This window comes from Nomascus leucogenys, chromosome 11, assembly GCF_006542625.1.
Source record: "Nomascus leucogenys isolate Asia chromosome 11, Asia_NLE_v1, whole genome shotgun sequence".
In the NCBI taxonomy this organism is placed as follows: domain Eukaryota; kingdom Metazoa; phylum Chordata; class Mammalia; order Primates; family Hylobatidae; genus Nomascus; species Nomascus leucogenys.
In genome coordinates this window covers 4,739,667-4,758,091 of record NC_044391.1, presented here as the reverse complement: position 1 = coordinate 4,758,091, position 18,425 = coordinate 4,739,667, and the positions used below count along the sequence as shown (strand labels likewise).

Below are 18,425 nucleotides of genomic sequence, written 5' to 3'. Positions count from 1 at the left end.
GTCTCTTAAGCGGAATCATTACAACAACGAGAGCACAAGCAAACAGCACACGATCAATCCACTTTGTAACCCAAGAACTCTGATAACTAATGTTTTCCAGTCACCTTTACATAGAAAAAAAAGTTCTGATAATCATTAATAAAATAGTTTTAAAATCTAATCATTTCAAAGCAAAAACTGTTATGATGGAGAACAGATCACTGGTTGCCAAAGGTGAAGGGGTAAGGGGCACTACAAAGGGGTGGCAGAAGGGAAGTTGGAGAGGAAGAAGCTGATGGAACTGTTCCATGTGCTGATTTCGATAGTAGTTACGAAACTCAATGCACTGATTAAAACTCTGCAAACTACATACCCAAGAATAATTTTATTTTACATAAATTAAAAATAATTTTTATTTATTTATTTTTTAGTTTCTAGGTTTTTTTTGAGACAGAGTTTCGCTGTGTCGCCCAGGCTGAAGTGCAATTGCACTATCTTGGCTCACTGCAACCTCTGCCTTGTGGGTTCAAGCGACTCTCCCACCTCAGCCTCCCAAGTAGCTGGGATTACAGGTGTGCGCCACCATGCCCAGCTAATTTTTGTATTTTTAGTAGAGACAGGGTTTCACCATGTTGGCCAGGCTGGTCTCAAACTCCTGATCTCAAGTGATCCACCGGCCTTGGCCTTCCAAAGTGTTGGAATAACAGGCGTGAGCCACCGTACTGGGTCCAGAATAATTTTTAAATGCAGAAAAAAAAAAAAAGTCCAATCTTTTCTAACTAGAAGATAAATCAAAAGTGACACAAATGAATTTCTATGTCCACGATATTGTAATAGCCATATTCTATATATTATCCTATAATTAACATCAGTCAAATCCAATTTTAAATCACCTCTGATTTATTCAAGCACAAAACGTCAATACTAAAATAAACACAAGTAACCGCTTTTACATAATAGAAACAAAAAGACTTTAGAAACATACTTACATCAACTCAAAATATAAGTGGTACTCCCCATCTCCCTGACAAAGAGTTTTATGACATTATAGGGTTGGTATAGATCTCTACTTTGCTACCTAATAAATAGGTTTCTTCATGTGCCTGAATTATTGTCCTCAATCTCTAAAAAGTAGACTTGAGGTTTAATACAACTTAAAATGATTAGACATGTACATGTCAAGAACTAACAATCCACTTCAAAGTCAATGCACACATTTTGCATTTTTAAAAAGCCATGTTTCTTTCACAAAACATTAATTCATAAACTACATAACAGCAAAGGTGAAGTTTTAATACAAACATGCTTTATGACTATCACCTCTTGGTTTCACTGTATACAGAAAGCTTCATTACCAAATAATTAAACTTCTAAAAAAATTGTTAGGCCAGCCCCTGTGGCTCACACTTATAATCCCAGCACTTTGAGAGGCCAAGGTGGGAGGACTGCCTGAGTCCAGGAGTTTGAGACAGGTCTGGGTAACATGGTAAAAACCCAACTCTACTAAAGATACAAAAAATTAGCCAGGCACAGTGGTGCGCACCTGTAGTCCCAGCTACTCAGGAGGCTGAGGCACGAGAATCACCTGAACCCAGCAGGTGGAGGCTGCAGCGAGCTGAGATCATACCACTGCACTCCAGCCTGAGAGTGGGACCCAGTCTCAAAAAAATGAAAACAGAAAAAAACGTTTTTAATTAAAATAAGCTAGAGAAGAACAAAGCAATGTGAGAATGGGTATTGTAAAAAAAAAGGAAAGGAAAGGAAAGGAAAGGGAGGGGAGAGGAGGGGAAAGGAAGAAAGAGCTGTATCTTTAGCCCATGCCCTGAATCAATGTTCCTTGAACTTTACGGTGCACTTCTTGAGGAAGATTCTGATTCAGCAGCTCTGGGGTGAGAGGCATTAAGTGTAATTCTAACAAGCTCCCAGGGGATGCTGATGCTGCCGGCAGGTGGAACAAACTTGGAGCAACACGGCCCTAAGTAACTGGAATATTAGTTGTAACGCTAGCCAACTGGCGTACAAATATCATTATGTCTAGGATCCAAGAAGTAAGTGTCAATACCATTAATTCCTACACCCGGCCAAAAAAATTAAAAACTAAAAATAAAAAAAAGGGCTCAGAGGGAGAAAGCAAATACTTGTTTATACAGTCTAGCAGTGCTAAGAACCATAAAATACTGTTATTTGTCTCAACCTAGTAGATGTCAAGGTGATAAAATGTAGGCTCTATGAGTTAATGGATTTTTTAAGCTAACTCCTGAATCCTTATGGCCTAGCACAAATTAGGTACTCAAGAAATGCACTGAATAAATGAATGAATGGGAAGTATATACAAACGCAATCTGTATTTACGTCACATCTCCAAAAATGTCTGGAAAGGGGAAGGTATTTGTACTTCTGTATGCAGGAAGCCATGATTTGATACAAATACCTGGCCCATCTACTGCATTCCCTTTGTCCAAAGACAGTTAACTTTCCTGAATAATATTTCCACCGTAATGCCCATGCTCATGGCATCCTGATGGTTAGCAACTTTTTGGCTTTTTGAAAACAATGAAGAAAGGTGGAAGTACAGGGAGAAGGATTCGGAAAAGTCTCAAAAAATCAAAGCAAAAAACCAGGAGGGAGGAGATGGGCAAACAGTTCAGTTCACTTGAAGGAACATCTGAGGTTGTCAGAGGTCCATGTGCTTACCTATGATGGTGGCGGGGTTTGGGCTCGGGCTTTTATATGTTTTGTTACTGTCCAGGGTCACTGGTGGAGTAGTACCTGGCTGTGGAAACTCGGACTACACAGGTAGCCGGAACTGCAGCCAACCTTCAGAAGCTTAAGGGAAGCACTTTCGCGCTTACTTCCTCCTTCCCAGGGTCTCCTCGCGCGTTTGGGAACTTAGCCGCCGCCCAAACACGAAATGATCCGGGCAGCTTCGCTGCTGGATTGAGGCCACAGCCAGGATTTAAGATGGCAGCGAAACACTTCGATGGCCCGTGGAATCTGCCCAAAAGAAAAATGGCCTCTGTTCAGACTATCGCGGCTTTCAAACTGGGCCCAAAACAAAAATGGCGCCGGACGCAGGCTATTTAAAAGGCTGGGAACCAAATGACTGATTGGCAAGTAACGAATCACGGTAACTCACGGTGCTAGGCGGTTGAACTGATCGAGAGAAAAAAACCCGCTTTTCTGTGGTATGTTTTCTTAACATTGGAAAATGACTAGCTCAAGAATGGAACATATATTCGGTGCGAAAGATTATGGAAACGGAAAGGTAGCTTTCACAGTGCCGGATAAATTTTAATGAAAATAGCCATGTTTGAACATAACTTCCGCTATTTTTTTTAATGTTAAAAGAGAGTGAAAGGTTTGTCCTGGAACCCAGAAGCAGGATGGGGAAATACCGGATGAATTATCTAATCTGTGAAGAGTACCGAGCTGTGAAAGCCCGCGCTTCCCTGTAAGCCCTCAGGAAGGACTGAGGGCGGATGCTTTCGTTTAGTAGAAGGCAACTAGCTCTCACGGCGCATGTCCGTTTTCCAAACCCGATTCCCGGGAGTTACTGGAGGGTAAAAATCCTGATTTTCGAGACAACCGCACAGAGAGGCGGGATACTGGCGCTGAGCGACAAATCCAAGCGCTTTGTGATTGGTCATGTCGGGACAGAGAGCAGAGCGCAGTGGCCTATTTCATTCAGTAAATCATTGTTAAGCGCTCACCAAAAAGCAGAAGCTGTGCCATTTTGATATGTTATTTAAATTTTATGTGTTCCTTTAAATTTTCAGTTTCAACAATTTGCTGGAATATACGCTGAATAAGCTTCGCTCCCCGTTTTTTCCGGTGACGGCCGCAGTTGGCTGGAGCTTCACGGAAAACCCGGAGAAGCGGAGTGGGGGCGGCCCGGCGCCGACCGCGGAGGTGCGCGTGCTCCGTGCCCCCGCGCGACGCGAAGGTTGCCGGGATCCGCGGCAGCAGCGGCTGTTTGAGATCTGTCTCTGGGGCCTCTGGCGGTGGCGGCCTGGGGCGGCGCGGCGGCTGGTGGGCAGGTGAGAGCGCTGGGACTTTAGGTGGAAAAGCCCGCTTTCTTTCTGGCCGAAGAGAGGGGAAGGGGCTTGTAGGCGCCTCCCTCTCCACTCCCAAAGGTCACCGGTGTCCTCCCTGAAGGATATTTGAGGGCGGGGACAAGGAGGAGGCTGGTTCTCTGTAGGAGGCGAAAGACCGACCTCTGAAATAGCTGCCGATGGTAAATGTTGCGGTCGGCACGGATGCGGGCGGCGAGGAAGTCTTCCCGCCGGTGGGGAGAGCTGGAGGAGTGGCGCCTCCCCACGCTCCCGCCTGCGCTGCCGCTTTCTACGCCGAACCCGTGACTCCCCGTCCCCTCCCTCGCTGGGAGGGGCCCCGTGTGCCCCTGACTGTCTGGAGGGTGCACGGTGTACCCCAGGCTGTCGGGAGGTGGGGGCCGCCCTCCGACGGCGTTAGAGCCGTTGTGCAGCATGGCCCTGCCAGCTGCGTGAAAACAGCCGCGGGGCTTGCAGGGATGTGGACCTTGTAGGGATGACCCTCTAAGGTCATGCTCATCTTCCTCCCAGATAAGACCATACCCAAATCCTGTTGCCGTTTCAGAGACTCTCAATATGACGGTTTCATTCATTCATTAACATCTTCAGCTTATCCATGAACAGATATACACGTGTCTACAGCACTGCCGAGTTAGTAGATACAGCAATGACCAAAATGGACTTGCACGGTCCTGGCTCCATGTTCTAGTGATGGGGGAGAAACAATACTCTCCCTATCCGTGAGTTCCGCATGTGTGAATTCAACCAACTGCGGATAGAAAATATTCTGGGGCGGTGGGGGTTGGTGGCTCACGCCTGTAATGCCAGCACTTTAGGAGCCCGAGGCGGGCGGATCACTTGAGTCAGGAGTTTGAGGCCAGCCAGGCCAACATGGCGAAACCCGCTCTCTACTAAAAGTACAAAAAAATGAGCCGGGTGCAGCGCGCCTGTAATCCCAGCTACTTGGGAGGCTGAGGCAGGAGAATCGCTTGAGCCCTGGAGGCGGAGGTTGCGGTGAGCGAAGATCACACCACTGCACTCTAGGTTCGGCGACAGAGACTCTATTTAAGAAAATAAATAAAAACATTCTGGGGGAAAAAATATGGTTGCATCTGTACTGAACACGTGCAGACCTTTTTTCTTGTCATTCCCTAAACACTGCAGTGTAACAACTACTTACATAGCATTTAATGTTGTATTAGGTATTATAAGTAGTCTAGAGATTATTTAAGGTACATGGAAGGAGGTGGCAAGTTGTGTACAAAACTACACTTTTTTTTTTTTTTTTTTTTTTTTTTGACAAAGAGTCTCGCTCTGTCGCCCAGGCTGAAGCTGGATCTCCGCTCACTCTGCAACCTCCGCCTCCCGGGTTCAAGCAATTCTCCCTGCCTCAGCCTCCTGAGTAGTTTGGGATTACAGGCACCCGCCACAGCACCTGGCTAATTTTTGTATTTTTTAGTAGAGATGGTGTTTCGCCATGTTGGCCAGGCTGGTCTCGAACTCCTGACCTCAGGTTATCCACCCGCCTCGGCCTCCCAAAGTGCTGGGATTACAGGCATGACCCACGGCGTCCGGCCTACTACACAATTTTTAAATCAGGGACTTGAGCATCTGGATTTGGGTATCCATCATGGTTCCTGGATCCAATCCCCCAGATTCTGAGGGGTGATTGTACATTGATACTGAACAAGATGTTTCCAGATAGTCCTAGGTTGGGTTTCCTGAGAATCAGACTCTGAGGAGATTTAGAGGCAGGACATTTACTAGAGAAGACTTTTTGGATGATTACCAAGGAAGAAAGGAAGCAGGATTGGGTAATATAAAAAGTTAAGCTGCAGTGAAGTCTCAAGGATGTTCTCCACCAATCCCACAGGAACTCTAGTGCTGGGCTGGCCCTTCAAAGTTGAAGGTTGGATGTCTATTTCCCTGGAAAAGGCCTAACTTCAACTCTTTTCAGCCAAGTCAATCATGGACGGAGGCTGGCAGCTGAGGTCTGTCTCAGCACTTCCAGGAGCTGGGGAAATAAGCCTTTCATTCCTTAGAGGGGATCAGGGTGGCACATCACAGCATTTACCACAAAGGTAGGGCTTTGAAGGAAACACGTGCTAGAGAATAATGGGGAGGGAGAGGGAAAACACTTTAGGTTGAGTGCCCAGAGAAAGGCTCTCTGAGTAGGTGACATCTGAACTAAGAGCTGAAGCAGAAGAATAAGCCATCCTCTGTGGACCAAAGGGAGCAAGATTCTCTACTTTTCTGCTGTGCACTAGGAATATAGCAGAGAAGACAAGTGGCTGCTACCTTCTGTTATAGTGGGTGGCAGTGACTAGTTTTTCTAGATCTTGACTCCCTGCTGTAACTAAAGATGGAATAAGTAAAAATGGATTGAGACTAATTCAGAGGAGGATAGAGGAAAAAATGAGAACTATTATTTTGAAAAATGAGTCAACTTGGTAAAGACTTTATGCAGTTTTTTGTGGGGGTTTGGTTTGGATTGGTTTTTTGACCCTATACAGCACTGAGTTATGTTTTATTAAGATTGTCCCACTATCTTCTCAAACCTGTATTCTCCTTGAGGACAAGAATCATGCCTTACTCTTCTTGGTAGTTCCCCCCGAGCCTAATAGTCTTGCTAGCACCTAATAGACACTAAGCGAGCATTTGGATAGAATTAATCTCCTACATATTTGAAGTGAAAATTGCTAATCCGTAAATGTTGTGAACGTGGGATACATGACCGTGTTTGGATTTGTCTTTACAATATTTCCTCGCCTTATGAGTTAGAACCTAATTTTAGTCAAAATATTCGATGATAATATATAATTGCTTTGATCAAGCAGGAACCTCCAGGGGTGCCTATTTTTATATATGATTTGTATAAGATAATATACTCCCAATAAAAGTAATGGCTGCTGTGTATTGAGCACTTCCCACATGCTAGGCACTGTACGAAGCTATGAATATATATAGTTCTCTTCATAATGTGGCCCCCTATTTCAGATCATGATATTGAGGCAGGAGAGAATTTGTCCAAGACCATAACTCATTTGTGATGGAGGTTAGAATTTGATTCTCACCATTACTCAATGCATTTGCTCTTAAGTGACGAACAACGTGTCTGAAAACGTAGACCAAGTTTCAGTCATTGTAGGATTCTCACATTTGATCACTTGGCTGCTCTAGTAACTGTTATTAGAGAAACAAACATGAAATTATTCACCCTGTCTTTGCTGCTTTGCTCTGTATCAGTTTTCTGACTTCCTTCACAGCTTTCGTGGCTCTCACTTTAGAAGCTTGACAGTTATCTGTCCTATAATATCCTAGAATCTAATTACCAGATTCACTACCCTAGTCAAACCCCAAAGACCTCTGAACCTCTCTGTTGAGACTGGGTATTTTTATTCTTAGCTAAGTAACTGAAACTGCCCAGAGAAGTGGGCCTTCCTTTATGGGGACCACTTCCCTTAGTTTGGGCATTAATTCTAATCCTCTCCAGTTCTTGCTATACTACAGGTTAATTCCAGTAATGCTTTTTTCTTTTTGACATAATCAAAATAATAATAGCTAACAATTACTGAGCCCAGACTAAGTGCCAAGTATTGTGATAACTGCACAACAAGCTTGTGATATGGATGTTATTACTCACATTGTACACACGATGGAACTGAAGCACAGTGAGATTAAGTGACTCATCCAAGGCCACACAGCCAGTTGTAAAGTGGTAAGTGAAGATTCAAAGCCAGGTAGTATGAGTCCACAGCTCATCCCTTAATCACTACATGACAAAAATCACTACATTTCTTACAAAAATGATTTAAAGTGCTTGACTTTCTGAAAACTGGTAGGCAGGATCTAGATCCTATTGGATTTTTCTTTCTGCTGTACTAAGAAATTTAGATTTCACTCTAGTCAAAAATGTCACTAAAGACTTCTGAGCAAAGCAGGAATACAACCAGATTTTTTTTTGTTTTTTTTTTTGCAAGATGGCTATATTAAAAGTGTAGAGAATGTATTAGTGGAGGTAGATTGGAACAGTGGGTCTCAAACTTTAGCTTCAGAATTACCTAAGAATTAATTAAAACAGATTACTGGACCCCACCCTAGAGTTTCTGGCTCAGTAGGTCAGGAGGGGCAACTTGATAATTTGCATTTCTAATAAATTCCCAGGTGTTGCTAATGGCACTGTTGAGAGGACCACACTTTGAGAACTACTGGAATCAAGCAACGAGGTCATGTGAGGGCACAAGGGTCTGGACTGTGACCCTAGGGAGGAGGGATTATGTAAAGAAACACTTATGTCAAATGGCAGGGTGTGCTGAGTGAGTTGAGGAGGAGCATGAGGAAAAGGGCAGAGTCCAGTATATCCAGATTTCTGAATTGAATGGCTTAGTAGATAATGCTTGTTGTTAACGAAACAGGAAATCCAGGTGGAACAGCAGTTTGGGAGGGAAAGAGGACTTATTTTTATATGACATGAAATGAGACTATTTGTGGGGACGGTTAGTTCAAAGGTGAACAGTAGCAGTTTATTATGTGGGTCTAAGCTGGAGATGAACGTGTGAGAGCCAGAGTGGATGCATGATCATAGAAGTTTGGGGATTGAATGAGACCGCCCAGGAAACAAAGACTACCAAAGACAGATCTTTGATAAGGATGAATAGGCGGATGGAAACCAGCAGGCTATTAAAGGAGACTAAGAAGGAACAGTATAGAGTCCTGAGTGCTTAAGAGTCTCAAGAACACATCAAAAGGCTACAGAGAGATTATGTAAGGGGAAGGATTGGTGATCTTTATGGTCAGAACACTTTCCATGGAGAATGAAACAAAAGCAGATTGCTTGGGTTTGAAGGTGGAATGGGAAGTGACTCTAGGAAAAGATGCATTATTTGAAAGGAAAGAGATTGTGTAGTACTGGGAAGGAAGACTGGTAAAGGGCAGTTGCCTAAGGGAATTTGTTTTTGACTCTTTTCAGTGGAGAAAAATAGTCGTAGTTGTGCAAAGGAGAAAGGCCCTTAAGAGTGGAAGGTTGGAGGTAGAGAGGGGATAATGAAGTTAGAACCCCAAAGACGCAGTAGAAAGTGGGACTGAAACATAGGTAGTAGGAATACCAGTTCTTCTGACAGCAGGCAAGGAGATTTATTTATTTATTTATTTATTTATTGAGATGGAGTCTTGCTGTGTCACCTAGGCTGGAATGCAATGGCGCGATCTCGACTCACTGTAACCTCTGCCTCCTGGGTTCAAGCGATTCTCCTGTCTCAGCTTCCCAAGTAACTGGGATTACAGATGCACGCCACACATCCAGCTAATTTTTCATATTCTTAGTAGAAATGGGGTTTCACCATCTTGGCCAAACTGGTCTCAAAATCCTGACCTCAAGTGACCCACCTTCCTCAGCCTCCCTGAGTGCTGGAATTACAGGCATGAGCCACCGTGCCCAGCTGGAAGAAGATTTAGTTGAGAGCTAAGGTGCATAGGTTTTTATATAAGGGGACAGCAAGTTAGAGGTGTTCATACCTAAATAGCCATAATGTCCTCTGGCCAATAGATTATCTGCAGAAATGAAGGTGGAGCATACAATTAAAATCTTGAAAATGATGAAGGGTAGAAATGGGCTCTTCAGGGATTCAGAACACACCAGGAACACATAAAGTGTTTGCTGTAGCACTAAAGGCCCATTCATCTAGGTATCTGATCTGGAACAATCTGGCTATCTGCATGATACCTACTCCCTTCTCCTCCACCAATCACCAGCATCAAATGGCAGCCAGGGTGTAAAAACAGTGAAGGGATAGGATTCTCAGACAACTCCATAAACCACTACAACCATTCTGATAAACCATAGCTTGCTAGTAAGCTAGTTTTCACTTCTCATTAGTTGTTAATCACTTGCTTAGTACTTGAGACTGCCTACAATTAGTGAAACCCCCATATAAGACTTATGATGCTTTCAGTATATTTTTTTTTCTTTTACAAATACATTAAATTCACAGCAATGAGCAGGGAGGAATAGCAAAAGACATAAGATACTTACACATACCTGTTTCGGCCTTCTGACTGCAGATCCACTCCCGACTCAGTTATGCTGTTAGCAGCCCAGCTCTTGGGTATAGGTCAAGCTGATCTGGAATGGTTTGGTGGGGAAGGCGGTAGGATTTGCAGAGTGGAAACTTTAGAACTCAATTATGATCCATGGGTTCATTAAGAGTTACAGTATTGTTTTGGGGGTGTGTGTTTTTACAAGACTGGAGAAGTCCAGCAAAATGAATGTTATTTTAGGTGATATAGTTGGAAAAGAAAAAGGAAAACGATTGTTCTGTTTACCATGTCAGTTCATTGCATAGGCACAGTTGAAGACCACGTGCAGCCTTTTCTATTGTGTACACAGAAAAAAATGCCACAATTCAAACTGCTGTATTAAAAATTGAGGGTAAAAATAACTTTTTAATGTTGATGGTGAGAATTCAGAAATGAAGAGTTCACAAATACCTGAAGCCAACATTGTCATTGTGAAAGAAAAGGCATAGTACAATTCCAGTAAACTTCAGAAGGTTTCATCATCATAAGAGCTGGGTTAATTGGTTTTTAATATTCTGTCTAATGTTCTCCTCGTGATTAAATTACATTCAGTGGAAGTTTTTAAAAATTACAATTTTTTCAAATCAGAACAGCAATTAAGACCAAAAAGAATCCATTTTACACTGTGTCCAAAAGACCAGCAGATGGCGCCCAGCAAGTCCAATAGGCAAAATGAGAACCTCTGATGTAACATTCCCTGCATCCAAGTTGTTTTAGGCCTAATTTTGCAGGAAGCAATTAAAAAAACTTGATGGCTTTAACTAATACTATGCTAGATAGAATAATCTGATGGCTAGATCAGCTGTTTGGGAAGTTCTAGGAAGCTTGATTGCCTTTTTGCCCTTAACCTTGCTTGTGGTGTGTGTGTGTGTGTGTGTGTGTGTGTGTGTGTGTGTGTGTGTGTCAGTGTTTTCTTGGCCTTTAAGCTACTCTAAAAGTTTACAGTATTTATAATGAGGTAGAAGTATAGCAAGCTTCTCCCTCTTCTGTTCATTAATCTCTTGCTGTCGTTCTATACTGAGAACTAAATTAAAGAAAACTGAACTAACCCAGCCAATCTCAACCGTTAGTAGGTCACGGATGTGTTTTTGGAGGATATAGACTCTTTTGCCCTCTAATTTTTTTCTTTTTCTTACCTCCAGAACTGTAAGATGCCCTCTAATTTTGGACAAGTGAAATGCCAGCTGTTAACCTTTTATATACCTGACATGAAAATCCGACAAGGACATGTCACGGGGCGCCCATGGCTCATGCCTGTAATCCCAGCACTTTGGGAGGCTGAGGCGGGCATATCACTTGAGGCTAGGAGTTGAGACCAGCCTGGGCAACATGGTGAAACCTCGTCTCTACTAAAAATACAAAAATTAGTCGGGCATGGTGGCGTGCACCTGTAATCTCAGCTACTTGGGAGGCTGAGGTATGAGAATCCCTTAAATCTCGCATGCGGAGGTGAGCTGAGATCGCACCACTACATTCCCGCTTGGGCAACAGAGTGAGACTCTGTCCCAAAAAAAGAAAAAAAAAAGAACATGCCAGGCATGGTGCCCCAAGCTAGTTGACCTCAGTGATCCTCAAGAGTATGCATCACGCCCTCCAAATGTTCCCCTCATCCGTGGTCACACACTGGAAATTCTGATTGACGGTACTGCCCAAGCTGGGGCACTAATTCTTGACTTGAAAAATTGCTTAGTAGAATACTAGCCAAGACTAGTCAATCTAAATTGACTGCCACGGTTAACTGACAATAATCTTAGAATCAATCATTTAATGTTTCCTCATTTATAAAATGATCTCATAAAGTTGCTATGAAAGCAAAACAAAACGAAAAATATGAAACTTTTGAATAATTTCAGACCATATTTTTGAGAGAAGAATATGAAAAAGCATAAACCATGTTGATTGTCTCTAAACTTTTTCTAAACTTAACAAAAGACATTTTAGTGAATGAAACTATAAATATCAACTCTATTTTACTTGATCTAAAATTTACTAATCTCATTTCATGTCTCTCGATTTCTCTATCCTTCTACAGGAGTCTTTTTTTAGAAATATGTTTAAAGAAGATTCAGGCAAGAAAGATAAGAAAGGGCAGTGGCAAAAATCTTTGTCATTTCTCTTGTTGCTTTGCTCCAAACTTGAAAAGTTCAATAAATAAACATCAAACACTAACTTATTTTAGGGATTAGCCAGTTACTCCTCATCACATCTGATCATTTTGAGCTTATTCTTGAGAAATCTTTGTTTTAGACTCAGAATCTCTGGTATCCACAAGACAGTCCATGCCTCTTGGAATGACTTGCCAAGTGTTTTGAGGGAAGGACCATCTCAAGGCAAACTGTAAATAGCTTAAGTTTATTTCACAAACTGGATCTCCCAGTCTGTCTGCTTCTCAGTATCATGAACCTTTCTAAAAATCAAGATTTTAAAAACTTTCTTGTCAAGTTCATTTGAAAAATGAGTTAATTTTCAAGAAATTTGTTAATTCTGAAAAGTGGCACATAGAGGCTTTGAGCATGGACTCTGGAGTATTTACACAAATATTTATTGCCATAGCATATTTTTCAATAAAGCATTGAAAAATCTCAAATTTCTTTCAATCACAGATTGGTCAAATTAGGATATCTCCATTACAATCAAATGCTGTATAGCTCTTAAAAATGATAATGGAGATTTATATTCTTTGGAAGAGAGATTACAAAACAGCATGTGTATCATGATCACATTTTTGTTACACGCAAAAGATTTTAGCTCTCTTTCCTTGTTTCTATATTTGCTAACTTTAAAAAGTAAGATTATACTATGCTATATTTATTAGAAAAGGACAGTAATGCTAATTTTTTTTTTTTTTTTTTTTTTTTTTTGAGAAGGAGTTTAGCTCTTGTTGCCTAGGTGGGAGTGCAGTGGCGTGATTTCAGTTCACTGCAACCTCCGCCTCCCAGGTTCAAGTGATTCTTCTGCCTCAGCCTCCCAAGTAGCTGGGATTACAGGCACCTGACACCACACCAGTCTGATTTTTTGTATTTTTAGTAGAGACAGGGTTTCACCATGTTGGCCAGACTGGTCTCGAACTCCTGACCTCAGGTGATCCACCTGCCTCGGCCTCCCAAAGTGCTGAGATTACAGGCATGAGCCACCGTGCCCAGCCCTAATTTTCATTTTATAAAAAACTGCAGAGGAACTAAGAAGAAAAAAAGTGCTAAATTAAAATTGTATCCCCAAAATATGTTTGATTGTAAGTAAAAGCTCTGCAAGAGTTTATAAACAAAATAAATAACACATTACCTCGCTAACTACCATATCAAATATAAAATTTGAAAACTGTAATTTTTTTTTTGTAAAACTAGCAATGAGCTTTGCTAGTAAGGTCTAGTAAGGTCTAATGTGTCTTGCCCTGAGAAGAGGTTATGCAGGCAATAGAATACATCCAGTGTACTGGAAATTTTTCACTATTAAGTGAAAGAAATGAAGTAGTTTAAATTATATGCCAGTTGTCACTTTTTAAAAATGTTTTTAAATGTTTTTTCTTTTAAAATAGAGATGAAGTCTCACTATATTGCCCAGGCAGTCTCGAACTCATGGGCTCAAGCAGTCCCCCTGCCTGAGCCTCCTAGAGTGCTGGGGTAACAGGTGTGAGCCAATATGCCTGGCCTTTTTTTTTCTTTTTATTTAATATATATATTTTTCTTTTAAAATAGAGATGAGGTCTCACGATATGCCAATGTCATTTTAAAGTGCTAATTCCATCTTGCTCAGTGAAAATGTACAGTGTGATACTTAGTTTTTATGTCAATTATTGTTTTTATGTGAATTAAATGAAAACTGTAAAAATAGTTTGTAAAGTGAAAAGCCCTTTCATACTGATCCTAATCATTTCCCAAGCCTCTCAAAGGACAACAGAATTATCTGTCAGAAAATAGTTACTTGCTCTCTCACCCCCATTAGCCAAATCAATATATGAGATATGGAGAATTTGAGGAAGTGGGGACATGTAGATGTTCAGTAAACATTAAAGCAATTAATCATTAAATCAGTCTACATCATTTACTAACCAGGAAATACTGTACTGAGTCTCAGTGATGTTTAGCAAATAGAGTTTTCAGTTAAAATAGATACTAATTTCCAGGTTTAACTAAACCTAAATCTAGAAAAAGATTCATCGATCCTTAAGTTATCCTAATGGAAAGAATAATAGACTGTTAAGCACAATATACATAACATTAAGCATTTCTTTTATCTTTAACTGGGAGATGACCCAAAGATTCGCTAAGTATTACAGGGAGCTAACCGTATATAATTTTCACTCTTCTCAAGGAGGGTTCATACTATGTCATTACGTGCTGTTAACCACTGTGCTGGAGAGAGTAGTACAACACTTTCCCAAACATTAGTGTTACAGATTGTCATTTAATTTGTTCCTAATTTTAGTTCTTGACTTACAAATCTCAATTTTATTATTACATCCTTTTATCCTATCCAGTCTCTTTTTTGCTTTTGGTTTGTTTTTTTGAAACGGTCGCATTTCGTCACCTGTGCTGGAGTGCAATGGCGTTATCTCAGCTCACTGCAGCCTTAACCTCCCAAGGTCCAAGGGATCCTCCCACCCCACGCAGCTGGAACTACAGGCATGCGCCACCATGCCCAGCTAATTTTTGTATTTTTTGTAGAAACAGGTTTTGTCACGTTGCCTAGGCTCAAGTGATCTGCCCACCTCAGGCTCCCAAAGTATTAGGATTACATATATGAGCCACTGCATCTGGCCCTAATCTCTTTTTATAAGCTAGGGTTTTTTTTTTCCTTGAGTTTATAGTTCAGAAAAAAGCTGACAAATGTTGAGTTATGTTAATGATCATGGAGAAGTAAATGGTGAATGGCAGAGATGGCTCTTAAAAGTAATGTGACTTGAAGGGCCGAGCGCAGTGGCTCACACCTGTAATCCCAGCACTTTGGGAGGGCAAGGTGGGCGGATCACAGGGTCAGGAGATCGATACCATCCTGGCTAACATGGTGAAACCCAGTCTCTACTAAAAATACAAAAAATTAGCCGGGCGTGGTGGCGGGCACCTGTAGTCCCAGCTACTGGGGAGGCCGAGGCAGGAGAATGGCGTGAACCCGGGAGGTGGAGCTTGCAGTGAGCTGAGATCGTGCCACTGCACTCCAGCTTGGGCGACAGAGCGAGACTGTCTCAGAAAAAAAAAAAAAGGGTAATGTAACTTGATAACCTCATGTTGAGAGTAACAGAGGTGGCAAAGTCACCTTAAGTATTGAGACTGGATATGAATAACAATATCTTCTAGGCCTTTAGTTAAGGTGTTTGCAAACAAGAATGCCATATATCAATCAACACAGGCCAGCTGACCTTTGGTGCAGCCTCTGTCCCTCCTATAAGTAAGTAGCCCTTACTAGAATTCTTCCCTCATTACTCTAAATTCCTCCCCCAGTTATTTTATTGTACCCTCAAATCCCCAAAGGCTTTTGCCTTCAGACTTCACAATGAAATTTAATTATGACACAGTTATTTATAATTGATTTCCTCTAAAAATGGAACATAAGCATGTCAATAAAAGGTGTATTCTCTAAAGTTTGCAAAAAGTATATAGTATACCAGAGTACGTTAGAAAAGGAAAAGGCCATAAAATACTTTCATTTACAAAGCAGGTCATGTTTTCTCTATCTAGTAATTAAAATTTTGCAACAAAGTCCTTATAAAAGGGAGAAATGATTTATAATGCTAAGAATAACATGTTCATAGCTATAACATCTTTTATTATTTTTAATATGTATACACAGAACACAGACGGCTCAGACTATTTAACCCAGTACTATTGTGTTTTAGTCTTAAAAGGGGGAATAAGAAATTATTTTCAGACCTTTTTCTAATGGCATGTAGACAAAAATAATTTAGGAGATTTCATGGTACTAAAACTCAGAGATACAACTGAGCCAAGTTCATAGCATGTTTCATAGATGGTGGAGCAGTCCTTATTAAGAGTATAAGGAAGAGTATAAGGAGTCTTTAGAGGTTGTCCAGATTCGAGTTCCCAAACCCAACAGATCATCAAACATAGCGCCTTTCTGGGCCCTACTTCCATCCTTTCCAAATAAAAAACAAAACAAAACAAAAAAAAAAACTATTTTAAAATCTAACTAGCTTTGTAACTCCAGGCAACTGTCTAGCCCCAGTTTCTTTGTCTAAACTAGGTTGATAATAACCCTCTAAGGTAGGGTTTTCTAGTGATTCAGGGCAAACACTCTAAAATGCAGTAGTTTTGCACATAAATGTGGAAATGGCATTAAATTCATTCTGATTCTCAGCGTCCAAGCCAGAAGTCTTTTACTGCAATTGGAATCCATGTTCAGCTGTTGTAATCGCAGTTGAAACACTATCACTACATCCTGTCAGAATATAGAACCTAAATTCTTACTGCATATTTGTGGATTACCATTTGATTCTTCTGTTAAAATTGTGACTGAATGTAATTGTAATTTTTTTTTTTTGAGATGGAGTCTCATTCTATTGCCTAGTGCAGTGGCATGATCTTGGCTCACTGCAACCTCCACCTCCCAGGTTCAAGCGAGTCTCCTGACTCAGCCTCCTGAGTAGCTAGGATTACAGGCATGCGCCACCATATCCGACTAATACTTGTACTTTTAGTAGAAGTTTCACTGTGTTGGCTAGGCTGGTCTGGAACTCCTGACCTCAGGTGATCTGCCCGCCTCAGCCTCCCAAAGTGCTGGGATTATAGGCGTGAGCCACCACACTCAGCCTGTAATTATAATTTTTAAAAAATAGAACTTAAAAAAAGGCTCTTACTCTATTGTGGCTCAGAGAACATTAATATATTTAAAGAACACTCCATGCATGTGTGTTTTCAAAGATTCATATAGCTTTTCCAGCAGATAATGTTGCTCCTTTACAATCGTTGCCAAAAAGTCAGTATTGCTCTGTAAGTTTCCCAAGGCTGACTGCCTGCTCCCTTTGGGTCAATGACATGTCTCTTTTTGTTTATTAACATTGCAATGTATTATAATTTAAAATGTTTAACAGTCAGCGTTTGTTAGAGTACAGCATGCTACTTGTAGTGATTTAGAAATGTAATTAAAAGGAGGTTATGGGTTTTAGTTTTTTTTTCCTCTAACTGTAACCTTTTCTTAGGTACACTGATACTGAAGTACTATGAGCCTTCGGAACTTGTGGAAAGACTACAAAGTTTTAGTTGTTATGGTCCCTTTAGTTGGGCTCATACATTTGGGGTGGTACAGAATCAAGAGCAGCCCTGTTTTCCAAATACCTAGAAACGACGACATTCCTGAGCAAGATAGTCTGGGACTTTCAAATCTTCAGAAGAGCCAAATCCAGGGGAAGTAGCAGGCTTGCGATCTTCAGGTAAGTTCCATTTAATCTGGTTGGTTAATCATATGGCACATTCCAACAATGGGAAACTCAATCTTTTAGATCTCTGGCAAGGAAAAGCCTAAATTGGCAAGTTACCTGTTGTTTTTATTATGACCCACTGGCAAAATACTATTCTGCAGTTGTTTCTAGAAAGTTTGTTGTGCAGAGACATTTGACACTTGCCTGGCAGTCAATTGAATGCAAAGGGAAAGGGCAGTTTTGCTAGCAGCATCACCAGGATCATGAATGTGTGCAAAGGAGCCCCTGACTCCTTACCATTATATATCACAAAAGTCCAAATTTATACAAGATTATTTTCTTCTATTAGTGTTCTTTTTTTTCTTTAACAATACAAAACTAATTGTATTCATTTCTTAACATCAACTATTTTAGCTTGACCATAATTTGTTACTTTTGGGAGTCACTGAAATAAAGTGGATGAAGTTTTATAATTTAGGTCTATAGTCCCTTATCCATAATTCCAAAATTCAAAAAGTTCTCAAAACCAAAACATTTTATCCTCACTCCTTTGGCAGCAAAACTTGATCTTAACTGACATGAGGCAATTTGCAGTGCAGTTGTCTCCCTTTATCCGCAGTTTGGCTTTCTGCAGTTTCAGTTACCTGCAGTCAACCCTAGTCTGAAAATATTAAATAGAAAATTCCAGAAATAAACAATTCATAAATTTTAAATTATGCACATTTCTGAGTAGCATGATGAAATCTACTTCATCCACCCAGGACGTGAGTCATTCCCTTGTCTGTCTACCTGCTCGTTAGTGACTTAGTAGCACTCTGGGTTAGATCAACTGTGGTGGTATCTCCGCACATATCTTCAGGTAACCGTTACTTTACTTCACAATGGACCCAAAGCACAAGAGTATTGTGCCTAATTTATAAATTGAACTTTATCATAGGTATGTGTGTACA

The 18,425-nt window shown here is 41.0% G+C and overlaps 2 protein-coding genes across 3 annotated transcripts in view; one reads left to right on the top strand and one right to left on the bottom strand.

The window, feature by feature from the left end:
• Positions 1-2,791, bottom strand: part of SLX4IP (SLX4 interacting protein) — a 188,788-nt gene extending 185,997 nt beyond the window's left edge. The window contains exon 1 of the mRNA XM_003252722.2: positions 2,674-2,791. The gene's annotated coding sequence lies outside the window, so the exon portion shown is untranslated. The remainder of the gene's footprint in view (positions 1-2,673) is intronic.
• Positions 2,792-3,528: 737 nt separating this feature from the next.
• Positions 3,529-18,425, top strand: part of MKKS (McKusick-Kaufman syndrome) — a 29,418-nt gene continuing 14,521 nt past the window's right edge. For both annotated transcript variants that reach the window (XM_030821987.1, XM_003252714.4), the window contains exons 1-2: positions 3,529-4,016; positions 17,257-17,487. The gene's annotated coding sequence lies outside the window, so the exon portion shown is untranslated. The remainder of the gene's footprint in view (positions 4,017-17,256; positions 17,488-18,425) is intronic.